The sequence below is a fragment of the Protopterus annectens genome, chromosome 14.part0, assembly GCF_019279795.1.
Source record: "Protopterus annectens isolate FY-2018-M chromosome 14.part0, PAN1.0, whole genome shotgun sequence".
Lineage (NCBI taxonomy): Eukaryota > Metazoa > Chordata > Ceratodontiformes > Protopteridae > Protopterus > Protopterus annectens.
Genome location: NC_056748.1, coordinates 546,735,132 through 546,752,157, shown reverse-complemented (window position 1 = coordinate 546,752,157; position 17,026 = coordinate 546,735,132). Strand labels below are relative to the sequence as shown.

Sequence of the window (17,026 nt, the reverse complement as noted above, 5' to 3'; positions counted from 1 at the left end):
TTTTTACTAATTGGGTTGTCTGTGCGATCTTTTTACTCTGGTTTGCATGTTAGTTGGGATATTTTTCAGACACCTAAATAATCAGATTTAATAATTAGATAATTAGATTTAATAATTAGATAATTAATAACCTAAAAATTAGAATTAATAGATTACATTAGATTTAATAATCAGATAATTAATAACCTAAAAAAAAATCCTTTACTAATACATTCTACGGGCAGCTACAAGAATGCATGGATTGTGCCATCCCAAGCAAAACCAAGACTCACTCCTCCAAGAAAAGGAAACCAGTCTGGTGGACTCCTGCCATAAACAATCTATACAATAGTAGGAGGAAACTAGTACAGAAAAGAGTAAAATCCCAAGAAGGGAAGACATCCCTGATCAATATCAGCAAGAAAGTATGATCCCTCATAAAATCATCCAAGGCGAGCTTTGAAAGAAAAATTGCCAAGGACTGCAAAGATAACCACAAGGCAGTCTTTAGCTATGTCAAGAATCTAAGTGGCAATGTTCAGATCTGCAGAATGGCACAAAATACACTGTACTGACCGATATCACCAACATCCCAGCAGACAGGTTCAGCACAAACGTCACCCCCCTCTCACCCCCAAAAGGGCCCATAATCATACCAGAAGAATGTAGAGTCCCTGAAATCACAGACACTAAGGTTAAAGCAGCCCTCTCCAAAGCCAAAAACACAGCATCAATGGGACCGGACGGTGTCCCAGGCTGCATCCTGCATGAACTCAAAGATGAACTAACCCCTCACCTAAATACACTGTTCAAACTCAGCATCTACACAGGCTTCATACCCATAGAGTGGCGCACAGCAACGGTTATTCCACTCCACAAAGGTGGGGTCACAACAGACCCCAGGAACTATCACCCTATAAACCTGACTAGCTTGGTCTGCAAGGCTATGGAGTTCATCATCATGGAACTCATTAACAGAAACATTGGGAACCTCTAAACACTAGACCCTACCCAGTTTGGTTTTATTAAGGACAGATCATGCCTCCTAAACCTGGTGGACTTTTTTGAGATAGTTACCAAGGCTATAGACTTGGGAAAGGTGGTGCACACAGCCTACCTAGACCTCGCTAAGGCCTTCAACACCATTCCCGATTCTGGTGTTATAGACAAGCTCACCAGCCTGAACATAACCCCTTATGTCACAAGATGGGTTGCCAACTGGCTGATGGACAGAACCCACATGGTGAGAGTTGCGGGAGCTAGGTCTGACTCTAAACCGTTTACAAGTGGCATTCCCCAGGGCTCAGTCCTAGGACCCCTGCTGTTCGGCATATACTTCTCAGAGGTACAGGCAAGCACAGAAGGACTATGGCTGACCAAGTTCACAGACGACTGCAAACTAGGGGCTATAATTGACTCTCTGGCTGACACTGACATCCTCCAAAAGGGTCTCACTGAGATGGATACCTAGTGTCAAAATCATGGCCTCAAGCTAAATGCCAAAAAGTGCATAGTCATCCCCTTTGGAAAAAACAAAGTACCCACAAACTACCACATAGGTGGTAGTCCCCTAAATACGGAAGACGTAATAAGGGATCTGGGGACCCAAGTAAATAGTAATCTCACCTTTGATAATCACATTGCCAAAGTGGTTAGAAAATCCTTCTACGTGGCCCACCTAATCACAAAAGGGTTTGCATCCAGATCAAAAGAGGTCATTGTGCCACTCTACTCATCACTCATCAGACCCATCATAGAGTACAACGCCCCATTTGGGATGTACCTTACAAGACACCTGCAACAGCTGGAAAGTCCACAGAAGTATCTCACCAAGAGGATCACTGGCTTCAAACAGATGCCCTATGCAGCTTGACTGAAGAAACTCCAGTTGTACTCGGTTGCATACCGCCTACTCAGAGGTGATCTCTGCCTGACATACAAGGCCATGTCCAAGACAGAATTGATGGACGTGCTCCACCTAAAGAAAACCTTATCCCCTTGAGCCACATGCTCTAGGGATCTAAACCTCACCACAACAATAAATAGGACGTGCTGGAGGCATAGATTCCTGTCTCAGAGACCTCCCATGCTTTGGAACAAGATCCCAATCTACATTAGGCAGAGCTCCTCGCTAACACTCTTCAAAAGAAACTTTAACGAGTGGATCGGAAACAGAACGTTTACCCCGGGGATCACTTCAGTGGCTCTGCTGGACAGAGGCACAGGGAACTAATCTAAGGGGGCAGCGAAAGCCAACACATTCTGGGTAGGCTTATAAATGCCTTCAGGCAGATAACCTAGTACCAACCTATGAACCTATGAACATATTATAGACATCAGCTGATTAAAGACCTTGTGTTTCTGAAGAATAGCCATAGTTCACTTATGCTGTTCCGATGAGGTCATAAAAAGGCTAAAACATACATGTGCACAGCTAGTGAAGTTTGGCTTTATTGGGTTGAATAAATTCATAAAGACTTAAAAAGGAAAAAGTCATGGACATTCAGATGCCATATAGTGAAAACATTAAGGTCCTTAAGGGATGATTTGAATGTATCTAATGAGTCTCTGTTACTGGAGGTTTAAAGTATCACACTGTGAAAAATCTAGCTTGACTAGTTTTTTCTTGGAGTTTTTTTCTAATAAGTTTGTCTATGTGTCCTTTTTACTCTTTGCCATGGCACATCTTTGGGATTTGGGAGGTACCTGGAGCACCTGACAAACACTCCCAGTCTCTCTTCAAGTACTGCACCTAATATTTTTTTAAGGTGACACTGTCTAAGAATATCAGTATTATTTTTTAAACTTGGGAGTAGTGGCCTCTGTACAGATGACGACTGACCAATGTTCTCTATCTATGCTGCTGTTGTCCTCTTTAAAACTTCTGTTCCCTAGGCAGCTGCTATCCCATCCTGCAAAACAGTGTACCACCTACAATGTTTACTGCCATTCTTCAACTTCCCCCATGCGTACTGTGCACCCCTCATTTCCTCACTGACCCTTTCCCACTGCACTTTTATAAGTCCATAGGCAAGTACTAGGCAAGCTGCCTTTGCAGGCCATTTTAAGTCTAGCCACTTCCCCTTTTTGTGTTCAAAGTAACCTGTCCCACTTGGTTATAAACTGGCCTTTACCCATCCCATGGTTGATGATTATATATTACCCCTAATGACAATAACTGGAATCATACCCTGGGTAATTTGAGAGAACCCAGGTATGGGATAAAGCATTTAGGAGCTGACCGTATACACTAGTTCCGTTACTAGTCAAAGGGCAACTCTGGGGTAAATTGTCGGTATTTTTTTTAATTTGGTCCTGAGCTCTTTTAGTTCTGCATGATTGCCCCTTGCTTGTTTGTGCTTTCCCTTCACTCACTTAAATTTTCCAAACAAATTAATACTTTCCTTTAACTCTCACCTTTTTAGTGTATGTAAAAATGTATTTGTAATTTATTTTTTTAATTTGCCACTACCTGGACTAGAGAGACATATGGAGGTGGTGATGCAAATTTAGAGTCAATTTAAAAACAGATTGTAAACAGAGATAGACACCAATGATAGCCAGTACCCATGTAACTCATGCGAACTTTCATAACTAACATATATAGATATAATTTTAGTGATGGTTATTGCCATATAATCTATGTGTTGTACAGAATTAAATAATTCAAACTTACAAAGTTACCACGTAAGCAACTTATTTCAAAATATATACAAATCCAGCTCAGAAGAAAAATTGGATTATATTTGAAATAATGCTGGGGATTTAGATAATTAAAAGTGCATAGCCTGATGCTGCAGAGCAGTAGCTCTATTTATTTTTAATATGGCTACCCAGCTTCCTTCTATATCCTGAGTACTCTGTATTCTGATGTTCTGACTGAAATTGTTTTGTTACTTCATTTTTCTCCCAAGGCTTAGTATTTTGTCATTATTGTCCCTTATATCATAAGGTGAGATTCTTATTTTATTTTATTTTATTTAGCTAATGATAGACATACATTTTGTAAAACCTGCTTAAATGTTAATTCTGATAGTAACAAAATCACTCCTGTGGTTGCAGGGTGCCATTTATTTATTTATTTTTTCCCGATGCTGATGGTGTCTTGGGGAAAGGTTGATGAATTGTTAGTGGTAGTCTGTGTCATAGAGGTGTTTGTGATGGAGTTTAAAGCTGTTAAGAAATGGGGATATTTTATTCATGGGATTAGTATATTAATGGCCATAAGACACCTAGATTCTATTGTTGGATGGTTAGATACACTATGGGAGGCCTTTAGTTGCTTGCCAACTTTGTGATATGCTGTGTGTGTGTGTGCGTGTGTGTGTGTGGGGGGGTTATGTTAATATGAACTAATTTCAAGAATTTAGAGTCAAATACCATACTAAATTAGACAGAACATATTATACCGATGTCTGAAATCAAAATTATTAAAATCCCAAATGATTCTGGTTTTCCATAAATCAGATTCTAAATCCTTACCCTTTAACACAGCCTTCACACACATTCAGATCTAATAACCGAGTTGATATTGCTAATGAATTTAATTCTAACTTCATTACATCAACCTGTTCCTTAATTAATAGCTCTATACAAAACAATTTCATAAACATATTGCAAACTCTAATAATTCCCCATAATCTGTGTGTCTCCAGCCATTCCCCATTGCTATTATCAAAAACTACTTCTTAAACTAAAACCTACCTTCCTCGCACCAGACAGTCCACTTGGCAAATATCTAAAAATATCAGCAGAGGCCATAGCTTACCCTGTCAAAATTGTAATAGGACAGTCTATCAATGAATCTTATGCACCCCTTACTATAGGAAAAATGTTACATCATCCCTACCTACAGAGTTGGTCTTTCAACTAAACTAACCAGTTGTAGACACATCGCCATCCTCTCCCCTTATCAAAAATATTTGAAAAATGCATTCAGGCCCAGTTTCTACTCTATATCACACAAAATGCATCCACCTCTCCTTCACAGCATGGTCTTTGCCCTCACAATACTACCTCTATGGCCCTCCTTACCTTTACTAATACTATCAACACAAAGAGAAATGATGGCAAACTAGTATCTGCTTTCTTTCTTGATCTAGCCAAAGCTTTTGGTACTGTTACCCACACAACCTCTCCAGTCTGGGCCTTAACAATTCCTTTCTATCTTGATTTTCTAGTTCTCCTTTCTAACAGACTCCAAGTAGTAAAACGTCTCACTGACAGCTCATCCTTTCTCCCTGTTGCAGTTGGGGTCCCACAAGAATTAAGGACCATACTGGGACCTGTCCTGGTCAGCATCTTTGCCACTAACCTTGAGATGCCCAGCAAGTATGCCACCTTAGTGCAGTACGCAGATGATTTTACCATCATCTGCTCTGCAAGCAATCTTGATTCTCTACAAAGAGTGACCCAGGAATCCTTCACTGCCACAAAAAATTGACTAACTACTTTCCAGCTATTCTTAAACCCTAACTAAACAAAATAATTATCCTCACCCCCAAACAGCACTCAATAAATAAAGCAACCTAGACTGTTGCATGTTCCAATAATACCAAAATAGAACTTGTCAAATGAACTACTAGGATTTTACATAGACAAAGACCTAAAGTCTTTCTTTCACTTTCAACAAACAGTGAAAAGACACACCACAAACTAAGCAGTGTCTATAGTTTCATAGGTAAGTGCAAGGCTAGCTGCCTTTTCAGGTCATTTTAAGCCTAGCTAATTAACCTTATGGTGCTTGAATTAACATATCCCATTTGTTTAGAGACTGGTCTTACCCATCCCATGGCCAATAAGTATATTTTACACCTAATTAGAATAGATGGGATCATACCATAGATAATTTGAGGGGACCCATGCATGGGGTAAAGCATTTAGGAGCTGCCTCTGTCCATTAGTAGAACAGGGGGCAGTCCTGGGATAAATCTTCTGTTTCCCGTCCATAGAGCCAAGTCATGTTTGAATATGAGCAGGGATGAGCTTTGTTTTGTGTGGATGGAAAGTCTGTTACAGAGCAGTGATATCCTCTGCAAGATATACCTCTCCCTCCAAACCATTCTGTTGATGTTTGAGAAGAGATTTATATGTATAGACCAAGTAATTCCAATGCCTTATGACTTGTTGATGTGCAGTCAATCCATCTATGTTGGGTCAGAGGATGGCTTGTATGCCAGACATGGGTCACCTCTTACAGTCTGTAGGATACCATGTATACTGACAGAGCTTTGAGTAAGTCCATGTAGGATGCATTGTTTAGGCCATGTATCCTTTTACTAAGGTATCTTAGTGGGTGTTCTAGTTGTTGCATGTGTCTGGACAGAGGGCAGAACCCTATGTAACACTGCAAGATATCAGATCACCACCACCCTTCTACTACCTACTCTGAGATACTCCGCACCAGTACTGACAAAAGTCCAACTAACTGAGCTAAACAAACTCAATCAGTGCTACACTAAGGTAGACAAATTTTCAGTCAACCCTCCCCAGAGATCGCATCACTGCTTGGCCCTCAAACACCTCCAGTGGCTTGAACTACCTCACCAGCTCACATGCTCACAACTACCTATTATCCACAGTCTAATAAACAAATCGAATGACTGTCCATCTCTTGCCAACTCATACTGAACATACTGAAACTTGTGCTATTTTGACAAGACCTCCTACATATATCAAAACCTAATAACTTTACAGACTTTCCCTTCCTCTCCCATCAAGTGTCAAAAACCTAGAACTCCATTCCCCTAACAGTAAGATAGGAGTGCTCACTCAAGTCATTCAAGCTACAGCTAAAGTCTCATTTACTCAATGCCTGGCTCTGCAAATATGCTGCACCAGATGAGTACATCACTCCCCTTCATCCTCATCACTGCTCGGCTCCCTCCATATCCTCTGCCTACCTGTATTGTAGCTCACTCTCTTTCCCCTTTCACCCCACTCCCCTTGTCTTGTGTCTAGCTCTCTCCACTGTACCTCTTGTAAGGCACATTGCTTTCTTTTGAAAATAGCAACACTATGGCTGTCTGTATATTTTATCAAAATTTAAAATGCATTTATCCCCTTTTTAAAAAGGTTGTAAAAAGGAAAGGTTGTTAAGACTACTGTGTATTATTGCCTTTCAAATATTAGCGTCACTCTGTCTGCCGTGATTGTTTATACACTGCCTTTGTTCCCAGGCGAGCTGAAAATGAGTCCAGTGCTCAGCTGGACTTCTTGGTAAATAAAATCAATAAGTACAAATATAAAAATATATAGGAGAACATTTAAGCTCTTACAGTTTTGTAATGGTGTACTCATATGGGTCTAATAAGAGCATGATAGAGAGGCACTATAAGTTCCTTGGGCCTGAAGGATATTCATTTAGTGATTGTCCTGTATGCAGTCTCTCTCTCTCTAAAGTAAACTGGATTCTGTTAGATTCTGAGAGACTTGTCTTTTTTAAATGGAGTTCATATGAAAGTTCCTGGCTAGGTTCTTGCCATGTGAACATGGCTATTATTTATTTGGAGAATCTGTGGGCTTCATGGATTTCTGTTGTGCTATTAAGGAATAGTAGCTGGAGTTAATACTAGCAGTCTTTTGATATCAGGAGTTCAGCTGTCATGTAGGGGTGGTTTTGTACATGGCTTAACTAGGTTCTGGTCTTCTGTCCTGCAAGTTTATTGCTCAAATATTTTTGTATGCAAACTTAATCTAATTGACCGGGGAACTAAATTTCCAAAGATGACGCAGTCATTTGCATGGAAGTAGACTGCTTCTCCCCACATGTACTCGAGTCCAAGATGTGCAAGTTTGGCTTTGCTTGTCATGACTAGACTTAATTTTACTGTTTTGTACTGCATTAGATGACTAGGTTAGTGCAGTGTGCTGTTTGCTTCTGTCTTTCTTGTCTTGCCCTTTACACTGTGTATATATTCGTGACAACGACAGGGTGATAGTTTTACTGTGTGCCATTGAGCTTTGAATGTGTGTGGTGTAAGCATGGTAATCTGTTTTGTCTGAAAGGTAGTTAGTTGTCAGATGTTTGTGATATGCAGTGCTGTGATTGAATTACGACTAAATTTAAATTTACAGTAGCTTTGATGCAGTGTCATTTTAACCTCAACGTGGGCACTAATTTTGAGACTGCTCTCTTATGGCTGTCCATGTGGCATATAGAAGCATTGCACTGTTAAGTGGAGTGATGTATATTCCTGTCCCACAACATTGGAGAGCAAGTATGTCTCCAACCTTGTGGCTAGTGAGGGCAGCATCCTGTATATTCCTAACTCTCCTCAAGTCCGTGGGCCATTACTGAGGAGACAAACCATGCAGGATACAAGCTTTAGAAATTTGTACTTTGATTTGGTTAGTCCCACTAGACTAGTCTCCTCTCCAGGTGAGACCAGAGGTAGTTATACCATTCATGATATCTGCTATAGCACTACCCATTGTATCTGTTGCATCTATCATCAAAGTATTTTGCCTGATATTGTAGACTGTACAGAAGGTTTGGTAATGGAATTTCTGTTTTCAGCTGTGGCATTTTGTTGTCCCTGCACTAGGGGCACTCCTTGGTGGTGTTGCCAACTGGCTCACTGACAGAACCCACACTGTGAAAGTAGCAGACTCCAAATCCAACTTCAGAGCCATGACAAGTAGAGTATCACAGGGTTCAGTCCTGAGTTCTCTCCTGTTTGGTATCTACTTCTCTGAAGTACAGGCTAACACAGAAGGTCTTTGGCTAATGAAGTTCGCAGATGACTGCAAACTAGGAGCCATAATAGAAACTCCTAACGATGTGGGCATCCTATAAAAGGGCCTCACTGACACAGATGCCTGGTGTCAAAGCCATGGCCTCAATCTCGGTGCCAAAAAGTGCATTGTCATCCATTTTGGTAAAAACTCTGTCTCCATGAACTACCACATAGGTGGTAGTCTACTTAACACTAAAAGTGTGATAAGAGACCTTGGGGTACAGGTGGACAGTAGTCTCTCCTTTGATCACATCACTACAGTAGTCAGGAAATCCTACATGGCACACCTCACAAAAGGTTTATCATCCAGGAAAAAAGTAATTGTTCCCCTCTACTCATCACTCATTCGGCCCGTTATAGAGTACAATGCCCCTTTTGGTATGCACCTCACAAGTCATTTACAACAACTGGAAAGGCTGCAGAAATACCTCTGAGGATTACCGGTCTCAAACAGATGCCCTACGCAGACAGTCTCAAAACTCCAGCTTTACTCCGTCGCATATCGCCTACTCAGAGGTGATCTCTGCCTAATATACAAAGCTGTCAAACCCAGAGCTGTTGGACATGCTCCACTTAAAGAAATTCCAATCCCTCTGAGCTACACTCTCTCTAGGGACCTAAACCTTGTCACCACAATAAACAGAATATGCTGGATGGATAGATTCATGTCCCAGAGACTTCCCATACTCTGGAACAAGCTACCTATCTATATCAAACAAAGCTCCTCATTAGCACTTTTCAAGAAAAATCTTAATGATTGGATGGGAAATAGGAAATTCACCCCAGGGATCACTTCTGTGGCTCTGCTCGACAGGGGCACAGGAAAATAATTTTCTTGGGTGGCGAAAGCCAGAGTACCTTTTTGACTAGGCTTATGTAGGCCCTAGGGCAAATAGCCTAGTACCAACCTATGAACCTATTTGCAGATTAGACTACAAAAATGCTCAGCTAGGTATCAGAGAAGCACAGTAACATGATGCCCGTACTGTGAATTCCAAACATTTGACCATGGAGGGGTTGATTGTTCACTAAAAAGAATAGCTACATAACTTGATGTAAGAACACAGCCCTTCACTTACTAAATTGTGGAATATTTCAGGCAGAATATTTTACAGTAAAATATAATATTTTTAGGGGGTATATTATGTGAATGGATCTCATAAGGTTCTTGAATGTTATTTACAACATGGTGACATTAAAGTAATTGCCTCATTTTTAGAGGCCAGTGACACCTTGATTCTGTCAGTGTAATTGTTGTGATAGAAACAGGGCCAGATCCAGCACAAGACAACCTAGGCAGCTGCCTGGGGCCCAATGCTGACTTGTCATGAAACATTATTTTTTTTTTTTAAAGTCCATCCTCTCCTTAGAAAAGATGATTTCCTGTTCAGCATGCATGAAGTGAAGATTTGAAAGTCAGGAAAGGACCATGGCAGGTTTTGTGTGCAAAGTTTGAAAATTATCAGTCTGGAGCGAAGATGTTTTTGTGGTATTAAATGCATCAGCTGAGCAATCTGTGACACAGTCTAGAGAGCAATTTGCAAGCATGAACCAGATTAGTGTAGCACTAGAATGGTGAGTGTGTGTGTGTGTGTGTGTGTGTGTGTGTGTGTGTGTGTGTGTGTGTGTGTGTGTGTGTGTGTGTGTGTGTGTGTGTATGTTTGTGTGTAATGCCACAAATAGGAGCACTGCCTAGCTAAGTGAATTGCTCAGAGTCAAATCATGTACATTACTCATGGGGGCAAAAGTCTTAATCTTCCACACTGGCTGCCAAGCTTCCTACAATTTCATTCCTTGTGGTAAATTTCTGAGGATTAAAGTCTGTCAGTGTCAGCCATGAAGTTTCACCATTAAGAGATTATGAATAGTCTGCTCTTATCTGACTCCAGTTTTGCAGAACATCTCTGATTTATGCCTTATATTTATTCTCTGCCCTGTCCCTGAGCAAGTCACGTAACCAGGCAGTACTTTAAGGCAATGGAAATTTGGGCTAGGCTTCGCAATGATTCCCTGGACCATAAGCCCATTAATTAGCCATGACCCAGAGTAGTTGTGGTGTAAAGGAAGGAAATTAATTAGAATAAACAGGTACATCATCACATGAGCCATGTCCTTTGGATATGATCTTGGTTACCTTGTTCTGTTGAATGTTGACAGTGTGTTTATTATTTAGATCTTAATAAATTATTATTACTTTAATGTAAATATATTTAACTATGACTACACTTTTATTTAGTTTGCTTTTTGTAGGCACACAGGTGTGAAATGTGTAGTGTTTGGGTTGCAGTAATGTGTCTAGTACTTAGTGCAGATGAGTAAGGATAGAGGTGTTAAAAGAGATTCTTCCTGTAGTATATGGTTTGATTCCCTCAGCCTTCATTTGCCTTATATGTGACTGCCAAGATCCTTCATCAGACAGTATTCCGGGGCTGCTCCTGAAAAGGCACATTTGTGTCCAGTGGGCTGTCCCAGATTGTCAGCAAATGCATTACACATTTATCGTATGAATTACTGGGGTCTATATTACATGAATGTGTGATCAAAATGTCAAGTACAAGATACTCAACATACTTTGAGGAGACTGCAAACGTTGAAATTGGGAGTTCTGAAATATTTTGGTCGGCCTTCCTAGTGAGTGTAGTGTGTGACGTAAACACGTTACACTGTTTGGAATAGCTTCGTAAGAGGCTGCTTTATTTAATATACCAAGTCCGAAATCACTGTGCATTGGGGAAAGGGCAATTTCCTAGTAATTGTTTGTGTCAGAAGTTGCTTTGCGATTAATGTGAGATTGCCCTTTCCCCAATGTATAGCAATCTCAGAGTTGGTATATGTAGTTGGGGGGTGTGGGGGGCAAAGCCCCCCCCACTTTGTTTTAAAAGTATGTGTGTTTGTGTAGGTGTTTGAGTGTTTGAGTGATGTTTGTGTGTAGGGGTTTGTATGAACTGGTTGTATGTGTGTGTGTTGTATGTTAGGTGTGGGACAAACAAAATCTTTCGATTTTGTATTTTTCAGTGTTTTTAGGTTTCGATGACATGATCGAGCGATCAAAGTGTGTTGAGTATGTTGTATTCAACGTTTTGATCACTCGTTCATGTAATATAGACCCAAATTCCTGCACCTTTCACATAGATGTTAATCAGGACTGCACTATATGCTGTTTGAGTTTGAGTCTCAGCATATCTCTAATAGTTAATGTGTTGCCAGATGCATTTTTACTAAATGTGAGTTTCAAGGGAATAGAAGTTTACAGTTTCTCATGCTAAATCAATGTGACACTGTTTTGTTTTGTTTAGAAAATGGCGGTCAGTTTTTTTCTGTAAAATCTGAAATAAAAGTTTTCAATGAAATCCAAATCTCTGTGATAATTGTAAAAGTAAATAAAAAATAGCATGTACACTAAGGTTTGAATAATATTTATGGTATTTGTGGAGAGACAACCAAGTAGTGGGATGTTGGTATTTTTGGCAGGGGCCTTATCATTACCCCACTTAAGGCCCCATTTGTCCATGAGCCAGTCCTGTTGACTCTGGAAGTGTATGCTGCAATAACACAGCATTCCTAGCCATTTTTCAAGTAGATCAAACTGTGCTACATTTGATTGGATCTTATGGTATTATGCTAGAGGTCTTTAAGCAATTTCATGATTTCATCCAAAGCTACCAGTAAAGTACATATAATTTTATTTGTTTATAATAATAAGTAGTGTACACAGCCAACATATTGGCTGTGACTGCTAGTAGGTGGGTCTCACGGGATGAAAGTATGCTATGCTCTTATCTTGTCATTTTAAAAGATATTTTATCTGGCTTTGAAGGACTAGTGTGTGTGTGTGTGTGTGTGTGTGTGTGTGTGTGTGTGTGTGTGTGTGTGTGTGTGTGTGTGTGTGTGTGTAAGTGTGTGTGTGTATTAAATTGGAATACTTTGTCTACTGTGTGTTTGTGTGAAACAACTTTGAAATGTGACTTTGATCATTACTGTTGTCAATTTTTTGATATTGACATCAAAGAAGGATGCAATGAACAATGTAGCTATAATAGCTGGGCTTGAGGGATGTCTGCAGATATAAATGTACACATAATCCAACACTGGCCAGATGCATTTTAATGAATGTGAGTTTCAAGGGAAGAAAAGTTTGCTGTTGCTCACGCTAAGTCTGTTTTCAACGTGAGAATGTTTGATTTGTTTTATTTAATGAATGACCATTGGTATTTGTGCTATAAAATTTGAAATAAATGTTTTCAATGAAATCTCTGTAATCGTAAAAATGTAAAGAAGAAAACATTATGCACAATGACAGGCTTGAACAGTGCTTATGGTAACTGGTGAGAGAAGGTCAAGTAATGGGACAATGGAATGGCTGGGGGGGCTTGTCCATTACCCATCCTAGATCCCCATTTGACCATGATCCAGCTCTTTTTAGTAGCACTTTTGCCTCTAATGTCTTTACAGAACCACCTCTTGGATTAAGAACTAACTAGAGCAGAGAAAAACACAATGTTTGAGCAGCTGGCTTTCCTCAGAGTTATCCATAGTTTGCTCCACTGTCCTGCATTGAAACATTACTGGCTGTTACATTTATTATATGCTTTGCTTAAGCATCAGATTATTAGTGGAAGCAGCACTTTCCAGTGATGTTATTTTGATTTCTACTAGAATAAGTATTCTTTATTTCCAAGAAAAACTGTAAGCAAGCTTTGCTAAATGCAAAATATTACTTGAAGGGCATCATCTCCAATACATATCTAGTAAAATTAAATCAGCAATATTTTTGAGAATTCTGTTTACACATGATATCTGTTATATTTTGTGTAGCTTCTCAAGCAATTCAGGTATTTCCATGACCTCAGTGATGACAAGCTGAACTGAACTGCTCAGTAATTATTTGCTGAATAAAATTCTCCTGAAATTAAACTGTAGAGAGTAATATGTCATTTCAGAAATAATCAGAAATGCATTTTGTTTGATACTTTGTTATATGATATGTTGTGATAAAATCTACTAATGTACTCTTGTCATTCCGAAAATGCTATAACGGTCATAATTGTTTTTCTAATTCAATTAGTTTCTTTGTATTATTAAGGTACAGAATGGATCACTCTGCTGTTCAGAATGGTCAACTTCCTGTCTTTAGTTAACCCAATTACTTTTATATTATTGTAATTTAAGTAAAGAATACAATAGTTTGCTTCCAGGATGTATTGTTTTCCTATTAGAAATACATGACTATATTGTTGGAAACAATTAATATCACTGGCACATGTTGTATGTCTGTCTTTGTATAATGGGTATGTGGCAACTTTAATTTGCAGTTAATTTCCATGTTACACTTATTATAGTCTGAACATTGTTTACTAAAACTGATCCATGTAGTAGTTTTGTATACTATGCTGTCCTTGTTGCTCTGTGTTGCCTTCACTGGTGTTCCCAGTATAGTTCTGTAGAAGCATTGTGGCTGTAAGTTATATTTCACCAATGTCATATGCAATAAAATAAATAAATAGGTAAGTAAATAACTGATGGCTGTCATGTTATATGCACTTTATTTTATGCAGCCATATAAAATAAGCAATTGCTTATGTTTCATTTTCAAGGTTATTTAGAGTTATGTGACAGCCTTGATTCCTGTATAGTCAATTATCCCTTATGTGACACCCCTACACTGGCCCAGTAATCAAGGAGCCTCAATCCTCATCACTGGCAAAAGTGAGGGAAGTACACAATGGGACGATGACAAGTACAGTCACAGTAAAGTACAGTTTCCCTTAAGAGCACACAGAGTCACAGTCAGTCTGGAGCTGGTTTCTCCCTCTTTCTCCAGATCCCCAATAAGACTCCCCAGTGGCACAGCTATAGGGTTAAGATCTCAGATAAGGGGCCAAGCCAAGACCTCCAGCACCCTCTCTGCCCAATCAGTGCTTCGTGTTCCTGCCCAGGTAGCTGACACACACACTTTGTGAATTTGATTTATATACAAGCACACACACACACCTGATGAAGGCTGGTACAGGTATTCTAGCTATGCCCCCTTCTGTCCAGACTATATGGTAGTTTCCACTGCCACCAACCCCTACCTATCAGCTACTATAAGGCCCTTACAAAGGGTGTTCAATCCTACTGTGTAATGTTACCATTAATCCAAATGGTAGTCTGACCAAGACTTGCAAGGCTGTTTAGGAGTGGCCTGTACAGTGTCACCAAATACATATGCAAGTAATCTGAGAGCTTAAATATGTCTCACAAATATCAGCCACAAATATAGTTTAAATATATTTAATAATAAATTATAAAAGAAAAACACAATACTCAGTAAAATCAACAGAGTAACTTCAGAGTTCAAAATTACAGGAAATGTTTTAAAACAACATTGCAGGACAGTCTCTAATAAATACAGAAAATATCTAAAATAATATTTACTATATTCCTATCTATATCTAAAAGCGATACTATGCCCTAAATCTTACTTACAGTGAGAGTAGTGCAGATGGTGATGATGAGTGAATGTTCTTGCTAGGTCCAAGAGAAAATACAAAAATTCACAGTCGCTCTCTGAGAGACTTCTTAAATCAGTATCAAATATTACTGCTGGGTTAGCTTGGATGACATCACTTTTTGTTACCTGACTTTAGTTCTCAGGCTAAACCCCCAGTGTCCAACATATAACATCTCTGTGTGAAAAATACATTGCCTTCAAATGTTTGCAGTTGCTAGAAGATATAAAACAATAAACACTTACAAAAGAATACAGAAGGCACCCTTGTTCTAGACATCCTGTCTCCTTGCTGTATTAAAACTAACTTTTATAACACAGTCATAAAACAATTTAATTTCAACTTATTATCTTGAAGTTTTGCAAGTTAACTCTGTATGTTCCAGTTTCTAATATTAAAACTTACATTTGCAAAGCTATATAGTTTATGTACATTTCTACTATTCTTTTCCAGTAGGGTACACTGTAGTCATATTCTTGAAGATCAGTACTTTTTAAACCCTTTTCAATACACACTTCTGTACCAGTAGATATTCACATAACATATAGTTCTAATACATTTGGTAACCCAAGCTATTGGATCATTCACAAATTACATATAACTATTTACAAAATTCCAGATAGCTGGCCTGGCAGTGTCTCTTTTTGTTGGACTTCTATATAAATCATATCAATATTCACAAATGACATAGAATTATTTACAAAAATTCCAGCTAGCTGGGCTAATAGTATTTGCCTTGTGTCACACCCCCCCCCCCCGAAAACTCAAGCTAGTTTTTCAAGTGGCCCTTGAGGAAAAGTTGCTTGAGAGGGTTGAGCCTATCTGGGAATGCCTTACCCCATTCCCTGTCTTGAGAGCCCATCTGCATTGGCATTGCTAACCCCATTGCAGTGCTGCACTGTCATATCATATGCTTGCAACCCTAAGCTCCACCTTAGTAACTTGGCATTTTGCTGGCTAGCTTGATGTAGCCATGTTAAGGGATTGTGGTCTATAACTACAGTGAATTTCCTTCCATACAGATAAGGCTGAAGTTTCTGTAATTCCCACACTATGGCTAGGCATTCCTTTTCTACAGCTGCATTGCATTCCTCATTGGTTTGGAGCCTACGACTGAGATATGCAACTGAGTGTTCTTCTCCAACTGAGGAAACCTGGTTAAGTACATCCCCCACCCCATGGTTTGAAGCACCCATCTGCACAACAAACTCTTTGCTGTAATCTGGACTGGCTAACACAGGGGGTCCTCCCAAAGCTCCTTTAAGCTTCTGGAATGCCTGCTCACATGCTGGGGTCCAGACTATCTTATCTGGCTTGTTTTTCCTTGTCAAGTCTGTGAGGAGAGCAGCTATGGTGCTATAATTGGGGAAAAATGTTCTGTAGTACCATGCTGCCCCTAAGAATGCCCTCACCTGCTTTTTGGTAAAGGTGCAGGCCATGCTTGAATGGTTTCCACTTTGGCAGGTTCTGACCTGATCTTACCACTCCCCACTCTATGTCCTAGATGGAAGACCTTTGCCATACCCACCTGACATTTGCTGGGCTTAATGGTCAGCCCTGCACACTGTAGTCTGCCCAGCCCCTCCTTGACATGTTGAAGGTGCTCTTGCCAGGAAAGGCTGTAGATGGCAATATCATCTAGGTAAGCAAGGACAAAATCTCCTGCTCCTGCTAGGATACAATCTACTAACCTCTGGAAAGTTGCTAGGGCATTTTTCATCCCAAGGGGAATCTTCGTGGACTCATACAAGCCAAAAGGAGTCACAAAGGCTGACCTCTCTCTAGCACTGTGAGTCAAGGGAACTTGCCAGTAACCCT

At 39.7% G+C, this 17,026-nt stretch overlaps 1 protein-coding gene and 1 non-coding gene across 2 annotated transcripts in view; both read left to right on the top strand.

Moving 5' to 3' along the window:
* GAS7 (growth arrest specific 7) overlaps nucleotides 1-17,026 on the top strand; it is a 2,864,621-nt gene that overhangs the window by 2,542,866 nt on the left and 304,729 nt on the right. The gene's annotated exons all lie outside the window — the stretch shown is intronic.
* On the top strand, nucleotides 8,083-8,304 carry LOC122789513. Its single transcript, XR_006362831.1, has one exon. It is a non-coding gene; the product is annotated as a small nucleolar RNA SNORA73 family (small nucleolar RNA).